Here is a 9,971-nt window from a genome sequence, read left to right as displayed (position 1 = left end):
ACAGCATGGAGAGGGGGGGCCGTAGTAGAAGGAGCTCAGTCATAGGGGCTGCTGTGGGTTGGATCTTGAGGGTCCCCTAAAGTCTCATGTGTTCCAGTTTGGTCCCCAGGGTTGTGCGCTAAGAGGAGATAGAAGCTCCAGGAGGTGGGGCCTAAGGAGAGAAAGTTAGGTCATTGGGGTGTGGCCTCGAAGGGTATACTGGTTCCTTTCTCTGTCTCTCTCTTTCTCTCTCTGTTTCTGGGCTGTTATGAGGTGAATAGGCTTTCTTTTGCCCTGTATTCCTGCCATGACACTGTGTTTCTGAAGGCCCAAAGAAAGCGAAAAGGCCAATAGCCATGGTCTGAAAATATGAGCCAAAATAAATATGTCTTCCTTTTAAGCTTATTACCTCTGGTATTTTGTCACAGCAACAGAAAGCTGACATACAGGCAGAACCCTCAGGCATACATCGATGCCTTTCCATGGGAGCGGATTAGTTATCACAGAAGTCTGTTCCCCTTTTCTTTCTTCTACATATACCCACTGGCCCTTCCCATTTTCCACCATATCAAGAAGCAGCATGAGGCACGTGCTAGAAGTCAAACAGACGCAGACACCAGTCTTAAGACTTCCTAGCCTCAGGGCCTGAATGCTATTCACGAGTCAGGAGCCTTTATGACCTAATCACTTCATAAGGACTCCACCTTTTCTCTGCTACATTGGCCATTGAGTTTCAGTGCCTGGATTTTGGAGGGCACACATTAACATCATAGCGCTGTGCGAATAACATGTACTATTAAGATTTCTTTCACTGATTTCTTCTAGGAAATGTAAAAGCATGCAAGTAGCTATCAATTATAACCCTCAGTCTATTTCTGCTGGACAACACTGGTTTAACCCATTTTGAATTTTTTTGAAGGTAATATGGAAGTTTTTAAACTTATGCTATAACATATTTCTAAAACTTAAGTTGGTTAATACCAAGTTGGACTTTCATGTTTGAAAAAGGTGCTTCTAAGTCAGAGGTGATGTGAATGGAGTAAACATCCTAGGTCCAAAGTCAAGTTAATACTGCCCTGACCATCTCCAAACTTCTTTTTCCTATGCACTTTTCTTCTGAGGTTTTAGGCAGGACAGGGGCATTCTTACCTTTCAAAAGTATAATTACATTATGTACTTCTTATTCCCAGAATACTACAGCCAATAGCTTAGAAGTCAGCTGAAATTCTTTTAAAAATTTATTCAAGAATTGTTGTTTTACATTTTTATTGGTTGATTACATTTACACATAACAGTGGGATTTTTTTGTGATAAATTCATACATGCACATAGCATAACTTGGTCTGTTTCCATTCTTTTTTAAACATTTATGAATTTTTATTGGTGGATTATAATTATACAGGATGGTTGGATTCCTCGTGAGAAACTCACACATGCACATGCATAATCTCTCTTCTATTTTCATGAGCTCCCTTTAGTTTCCTTTTATTCTGCCTCACTTCCACATATGAGAGAAAACATGAGCTGAAATTCTTCTCTGATTTAAGATCAATATGGTATCCAGCTGTGATGGCTGATCCGAATTGTCAACTTGATTGGATCAAGAGATGGCTCGGATCAAGAGCTGAAGTTCCTCTCTGATTTAAGATCAGTATGGTATCCAGCTGTGATGGCTGATCCGAATTGTCAACTTGATTGGATCAAGAGATGGCTCAGATCAAGAGGCTTCCAGGTGGGTCAGTGAGGGTGTTTCTAGGAATGACTGGCATGTGGAGTGGCCAACTGGGGGAGGCCAACCCTAAGTGTTGGCAGTATAGTCCAACAGGTTGGAGGCTTGGATGGAACAAAAGTTGTCAGAACAAGGAAGCAGCAGCAGATGCAAGCTCCACGCTCGATTCTTCTGAAGAAGGTTCTCAGCTGTTGCAATCGTCTGCAGACCTCAGACTCCAGCTCCTTTACTCTTCCAAAGGGGACTCTCACCAGTGACTCTCTTACTGGTTTCTACGCTTTCAGTTCTGGACTGGGACTGCACCATTGGACCCTCTTGTTCTGTGGCTCCAGCTGCTTGAACTGGTTCCTCCAGCTCTCCAGGTTGCAGACAGTCACTGTGGGTCTCTGTCCAGCTTCTGCGTGTGTAAGCCAATCTAATAAATTCCCGTTTTATAATCATTTATTATACATATTCCAAATAGGACTGACTTGGAGGAGCAAACAGATAGCTAGGAAATGAAGGCATATGACTTCCAATATCACAAAAGTCATTTTGGTCTTCCTCTTGCATGCTCTAGAGTAACTCACTCGAGAGGAAGCAGCTGCCATATTGGGAGGATGCTCAAGCAGCCCTGCAGGAGACGCATGTGCTGAAGAATGTCAATCTCAGGCCAGCAGGGATGCTAGTGAGTCATCTTGCCATCGCCCACCATCCTCAGCACCATAGGTCCTCCAGAGACTGATGCGATGGACACTTGATTTCCACTTCCTCAAAGACTGGAGCCTCAATGGCCCAGCTAAGTCATTTGCAAACTCTAGACTCCTGGAAATGATGAGAAGATGCATGTTTACTGCTTTGGATAGCTGTTAGGATAATGTGTTGGACATTAATAGACAACTATTACTCTCAGTTTCTATCAGGTAAGAATCATTCCATAACATATTTTTATTTTTAAAAAAACCCAATCCTCACCCTGGAGTCCCTCTCCCGACATGTCCTTATTTTTTCTTGACAGCTTCCCCCTTCCCCACCGATACCTTCGATATCCTGTAGATGTGGTCGCTCGTAACACATTTGAGTATGCGCTCTTAAGACTCAAGGGTGGATGGAAGCAAAAGAGTAACGCCCATGTAAGTTCTTAAGAGCCTGATGCCTCTTTGTAATTCTTCTTAGGACTTGAACCACTGACGGATCCTTTCAGGCTGAAAAGGCCTATTAGAGACAAATTAGCCCAATTCCCTTTCCAAAGCTCAGAAGCCCACGCCATTAACGAATGCTTCCAGGGGTGGCTCAATCTACGTTTAAATATGTGCTCTCTCATTAGACTCATTCATTTGTGGACTTTTCTAAATTTAAGGGCAGAGCCATTTATCCTTGGGTCCTTGGTTCCTGCTGAAATATGCAGATCCATTACAGGGGTTCCTGAGCCACAGAGATGGTGCATTCATGCTGTGAAATCTTACACAGAAATCACAGGAAATTATTAAGACTTTGATAGTCAGTGGGGTCATTAGGTATTTTAAGACTCAGTCTATAAGAAAATGTTTGCTTGCATGCAGTTAAAACCGGTGTCTGCAGTTTCGACACCTGGGTCTTCCACCTTCTTCACAGAGACACATACAATGAAGAAAATCCACGGGGTGCCGCCTGGTTCTCTGCCTCTACTTCTCTCCTGCGGCTGAGGTCTATCTGCAGATCCAGGTGTGCTGGTGGTGACCCTGGGCCTCAGACCCCGCTTCAACGCTCAGGTCTCCATCCAGTGACCGGCAGCCACCTGACACCACAGCCCTCCCCCCATAATCAACCTGTTCTCTCAGTCACCATCCAGAGTCTGGAGAACTGAGCTAAGATCCCATCACGGGAAGAGGGACCCCACAGCCCACTGAAAGGTTTTGTGGGTGCTAACTTCCTTCTTGTCTTCTCTTTATCACCTCTCCTTGCTCTCACCACGCCCTGTTCTTCCAGGCGGTAACGTCCAGGTATCACCTACCCTGATCCCCTGTGCACACAAGTAACCTCCAGGTATCACCTACCCGGATCCCCTGTGCACACTCTAACCCCCACAAGTAACCTCCAGGTGATCACCTACCCGGATCCCCTGTGCACACTCTAACCCACACAAGTATCCTTCAGGTGATCACCTACCCGGATCCCCTGTGCACACTCTAACCCACACAAGTAACCTCCAGGTGATCACCTACCCGGATCCCCTGTGCACACTCTAACCCACACAAGTAACCTCCAGGTGATCACCTACCCTGATCCCCTGTGCACACAAGTAACCTCCAGGTATCACCTACCCGGATCCCCTGTGCACACTCTAACCCACACAAGTAACCTCCAGGTGATCACCTACCCTGATCCCCTGTGCACACAAGTAACCTCCAGGTATCACCTACCCGGATCCCCTGTGCACACTCTAACCCACACAAGTATCCTCCAGGTGATCACCTACCCGGATCCCCTGTGCACACTCTAACCCACACAAGTAACCTCCAGGTGATCACCTACCCTGATCCCCTGTGCACACAAGTAACCTCCAGGTATCACCTACCCGGATCCCCTGTGCACACTCTAACCCACACAAGTATCCTCCAGGTGATCACCTACCCGGATCCCCTGTGCACACTCTAACCCACACAAGTATCCTTCAGGTGATCACCTACCCGGATCCCCTGTGCACACTCTAACCCACACAAGTAACCTCCAGGTGATCACCTACCCGGATCCCCTGTGCACACTCTAACCCACAAAGTAACCTCCAGGTGATCACCTACCCTGATCCCCTGTGCACACAAGTAACCTCCAGGTATCACCTACCCGGATCCCCTGTGCACACTCTAACCCACACAAGTAACCTCCAGGCATCACCTACCCTGATCCCCTGTACACACAAGTAACCTCCAGGTATCACCTACCCTGATCCCCTGTGCTCACAAGTAACCTCCAGGTGATCACCTACCCGGATCCCCTGTGCACACTCTAACCCCCACAAGTAATCTCCAGGTATCACCTACCCTGATCCCCTGTGCTCACAAGTAACCTCCAGGTGATCACCTACCTGGATCCCCTGTGCACACTCTAACCCCCACAAGTAACCTCCAGTTGATCATCTACCCTGATCCCCTGTGCACACTCTAACCCACACCGCCACGGGCGAGCAGACTGGATTTCCTTCCCAGGTTCTCATGGCGCTTTGAAGTCCCACTGCAAACTCAACCTCTCCCACCGTGGCTGAAGATGACCGCAGAAGCTTTACTAGGTAGGTTCCAATCTTTGTCCACAGGCCAATCTTTCAACTATTGGAATATAGCCGCTCGGCACAAATGGGAACGCATCAATTCTACCATCCTCTTCTCTGCAGAAAAGTTGGTTTCTGAGTGATTTTTGAGGTTTCTTACTCTCTCAGTGTCTAGATCCTTGCAAAATTTTTCAGTTCATACTCTGGTTATTGCTCTATTCAGGTCACACTTTTTCAGTAGCCTACTGGTGATTCCAAACCAAATGACAGTTACCGAGTCAAATTTTTCACATTTTGGACTCCATAATCAGTGTTTCATTTTCTCTTCGTAACTCAAATCTCACAGAGCGCATGGTAAATTAGCATACATTAAACATGTATTAAAGGACCCTGAATTAATATTTAGGCACCACTATGAATATCTTCAATAACAATTTGAGACTATTCAGTTATTCATTCCCCCTAATTATCAATTACAAGAAAGAGTTTCCTCTAATTTTTAAATACCAAACGATGCATACATTCCTATATCCTAAAGTATCATTTACCTGGAGATTTCTTTACATTTTAAGAAAATAAAAGACTCAGCCTGAGGAGAATCGTCGGCACTTTCAAAAGTGGACGCAACTCTTCCTCCAATCCAAGAAGTCGCTGTGGATGCCTGAAATGGCGGCTAACACTCAACTCCAAACAGGCCATTTTTACCGGAGACGTAACATCTCTAAGCACATTTTTATGCACTGTGGGCATAACTTGCAATTTGAGGTGAGGAAGCAAAACCAGCACAAATTTCTTTTTCCTTCTGTATGATTTCGGGGGTAGATTTGCTCTTACTGAAGGTCTTAGGAGTCTCGGTATATTCTTTCCTTCTTCCTCTTTATTAGGCTGAGAACTTGTACTTCCCTCCTTAAAGGAAGTACTTTCTAGCTTCCCTTTGGGATATTGAAATGGCCGTGATCACTACTCTTTGCTTTGGGGCCATCATTAAGCCAAATAAGGTTGCTTCAAGATAGACACAGCCACCAGCTTCATAGCTGAGAAGGCTATTAAATGACTAACGGGGAGGTAGCACATACCACATAGATACCCCTGACCAAGGGATCCGTCACCGCCCACCATGTTCAGAGGGAGAGGATGCACAAAATTTTATCATGCTATTCAAAATGCATAAATTTTAAGTTATGAATTACTTCTTCCCAGAATTTTCCATTTAATATTTTTGGGCGGCCATTGATCGTAGGTTAACTGAAACTGTGGAAAGGGAACCTGCAGGTAATGACCTGGGAAGCCCGTTTCTCTCCTCTTTCAAAGTCTTTCTGGTTCTTTATTTGCGTAAGTGTTTGAGTGCACTTTCATGCTTATGCAAATGATCATCAGACTTGTTAATCTCGGATTTATTATAAATGTGAGATACTTACAAAGAGAAAATTTAAGTAGAGACCAATTATCCAAAACCCCAACCAAAATTAAAATAAAAGGCTTTTTAAGAGTGGCTTTCCTCCATAGAATATTTTCACTTAACTCTAGCACGAGAAGACTCATAAAAATGGGCCCACACAGATAATAAGCGTGGGGGGAAAACAGACAGTTATCAGTCTAATCAATTAGAGTGAACTCTGCAGGAAGATGGTTCTAAATTGAAATTCAGTTAATGAGGACTTAGATGTATGTACTCATTAAGCTGCCTGTTCACCAGTTTGGGTTCATTCAGAGACTTGGAGGAGCCAGTTATGAAAAAAGAGGGTGATGACAAATTTATTTTCCAAGAAATAGAACTAATAAGACTGAGCCACCCAAACCAGCACAGGCTGAGCTAACGACTTACGTAATTGACGGTGTCCAACTCTGAAGAATGACGAACCTGGGCCCAACCCCAGGTCGGTGTGCCCAGAATCTCCTGGGTCAAGGTACAGTTTAAAGCTTCTCATTCAGGCCTCAGAAGTACGGAAAGGTTGTATCTTCCGATTTCCCAGTCCGCCTGGAAGAGAGGGTGAGGAGGTTTGTGGTCTTCAGACCGGCTGGGTACTCAACGGAAATGCAAACTCTTTGAGCCCCGTGCAAGCCCACGTGTGACCCAGCAGTCTGTCCTCCAGCCCTCTGTGCACACTTAAGCTCTAGATTGACTGGGACAGGTCACTTCAGGGCCATTTCACAGATGAGGACGTGGAATTTAAGAGAAGTTAAATAACAGACCAGAGATAAGAAGCCTGTTTTCTAAATTATTTTTTGATTCATTATACACAAATGGGGTACGACTTTCATTTCTCTGATTGTACATGAATAGAGTCACACCGTTTGTGTAATCATACGTGTGCATAGGATAATGATGTTTGTCTCCTTCTACCATCTTTCTTTCCCCTCGCCCCCTCCCCACTCCTCATTTCCCTCTACACAATCCATCCTTCCTCCATTCTTCCCTTATCCCCTCACTACCCATTATGTATCATCATCCACTTATCAGGGAAAACATTCGGCCTTTGGTTTTTAGGGATTGGCTCATTTCACTTAGCATGATATTCTCCAACTCCATTCATTACCTGCAGATTCCATAATTTTATTCTTCTTTATGGCTGAATAATATTCCATTGTGTATATATACCACAGTTTCTTTATCCATTCATCTATTGAAGGGCATCTAGGTTGGTTCCACAGTTTAGCTATTGTGAGTTGACCTACTATAAACACTGATGTGACTGTGTCAGTGTAGTGTGCTGATTTTAAGTCCTTTGGGTATAAACTGAGGAGTGGGATAGCTGGGTCAAATGGTAGTTCCATTCCCAGTTTTCTGAGGAATCTCCACACTGCTTTCCACAGTGGCTGCACCAATTTGCAGTCCCACCAGCCATGAATGAGTGGACCTTTTTCCCCACATCCTCTCCAATACCTGTTGTTGCTTGTATTCTTGATAACAGACATTCTAATTGGGGTGAGATGAAATCTTAGGGTAGTTTAATTTGCATTTCTCTTATTAATAGAGATGTTGAACATTTTTCCATGTATCTGTTGATTGCTTGTAAATATAAGCAGTCTTTTAAAGGATGTAGGTGGGTCTTGAAGCCTGATTTGGTTCAACTAAAGGGTGGGTGGTCCTGATGATACACAGGTGAACCAGGAAGAAGGGAAGACCTGTTCAAGAGCCGGTTCCTGGGGGCTGGGGCAGGAGCTCAGTGGCAGCTGAGAGCAGGTGAGAGGCCCTGGGCTCAATCCCAGCACTCAAGAAAAGACCTGGAAATATGAGGGAAAGAAGTAACTCCTGCTTGCAAGCATGGAGTTATTATTTTCACAACTTGAGTAAGGGTTTTTTTATTCCCCTCAAGACTGGTGATAAATTCAGACAGAATAAAGTCAGTCAGAAGAATAAATTCAAGTGCTAAGTAAGGCAATGTGTTATATCAACGTGCCATCTCTTTGCTCTGGTAAGTGTGCTTGATAATTACTAATTATAATACTCTATCTTCATAACACGCGGGCTTATAATCTACGCTTAGTTAGGACTCAAATCAAACAGGATTGGCCATTAATTTTATGCATCACATAGACTAACTGCAACCAAAATGAGATACAAATAATTATATTTGATATTTAATTTAGAGATGAGATGGCCAGCATTTAAATGTATATGTTAGAAGATCTTTTTTAACCCACCTACTAAATAGGGTTTTAATATTGTTGAAACTTATTACATAACGGAATAATTTGAGGTCATGTATTTTGATTCTTTCAGGATCACTCTTATTGCTGAGAACTGCTTTGGTTATTCTGGGTCTTTTATTCTTCCATATGAATTTTAGGACTTTGTTTTCCCAGTTCTGTGAAGAATGCTGTTGGTATTTTCATGGGGATCACATTGAACCTGTAGGTCACTTTTGGCAGTTTAGCCATTTTGACAATATTAATTCTGCCTATCCAAGAACATGGGAGGTCTTTCCACCTTCTAAAGTCTTCAATTTCTTTCTTCACTGTTATAATTTTCATTGTAAAGGTCTCTTCCCTCCTTGGTTAGATTGATTTCCAAGAGTTTTCTTTTTCTTTTTTTGAACTCAGAGGCTTAACTACTGAGCCACATCCCTAGTCCTTTTCTATTTTGAGACAGGTTCTTGCTAAGTTGCTTAGGGTGTCACCAAGTTCCCGAGGCTGGCTTTGAACTTGACATCCTCCTCCAGCCACTGGGATTATAGGTGGGCACCACCTTCCCCAGCCCGAGCATTATTTTTGAGGCTATTGTGATGGAATTATTTTCCTGACTTATTTCTCAACCAAATCACGACTGGAAGAGAGGAATTCTGTTGAATTTCTTGCGTTGCTCTTGTATCCTGCTACCCTGTGAATCTGTTATCTAGAAGTCTGGTGGGGCTTTTGGGGATTTTCTAGGTATCTTTTACCATGTCACCAGCAAGCAGAGACGGTTTGACATTTTTCTTTCCCTCTTGTATCCCTTTAATTCCCTTCTCTTGCCTGATGGCTCTGGCTAGAGTTTCAGGAATCATATTGAATAAGAGTGAACTGACACACCAAGAATCACGTTTAAGCAAACATGTGGGCAGCCCGTGGCCCAGTCAAGTGGACACCTAACAGGAACCAACACCCACGGGATGGTGTCGCCACCTCAGCGCTGACTCGATGGGTCTGGGTGGATCTGCGGCTCGGCACTTCTAACAAGATCCCGGGGGCCGTCCGTGCAGCTGGCCTGAGACCACGCGTGGAGCACAAGGCCCTGACCTGGAGATGCTTCTCCATGTCTCTGCAGGGTCCTTCTGCACCCATAAAGACCCGGAGCTGCAGATGGTGGAGCGGAAAGTCGAGGCCTCTGCTCACGGGAAGCAACCGAGTGCTGGTTCAGACAGACCTGCTGTTAAGGGCCTGGAAGTCCGGGTCTGCTCTGGTCCTGGATTCTGCTCACTCACTGAGCACCATCCTTACACACCAAGAGCAGGGCTGCAGAGGTCAGTTCCCAAATCTGCCAGATCTGGCTCGTTCTTGTGGTGATGTCAGGTCCCCAAAGGGCGGGGGCTCCGGGGTGACCGCGAAGCCCCTGCCCTG

The 9,971-nt window shown here is 44.7% G+C and overlaps 1 long non-coding RNA gene across 4 annotated transcripts in view; it reads right to left on the bottom strand.

Annotated features, from left to right (window-relative positions):
- Positions 1-1,256: 1,256 nt before the first annotated feature.
- The window catches only part of LOC124971791 (uncharacterized), a 291,699-nt gene continuing 282,984 nt past the window's right edge, over positions 1,257-9,971 (bottom strand). For all 4 annotated transcript variants that reach the window (XR_007106365.1, XR_007106367.1, XR_007106364.1 and 1 more), the window contains 2 exons: positions 6,757-6,909; positions 1,257-2,512 (listed from right to left, as the gene is read on the bottom strand). This is a non-coding gene — a long non-coding RNA (uncharacterized LOC124971791). The remainder of the gene's footprint in view (positions 2,513-6,756; positions 6,910-9,971) is intronic.

This window comes from Sciurus carolinensis, chromosome X (genome assembly GCF_902686445.1).
Source record: "Sciurus carolinensis chromosome X, mSciCar1.2, whole genome shotgun sequence".
NCBI lineage: Eukaryota > Metazoa > Chordata > Mammalia > Rodentia > Sciuridae > Sciurus > Sciurus carolinensis.
This window is presented reverse-complemented; position numbering and strand designations above follow the sequence as displayed.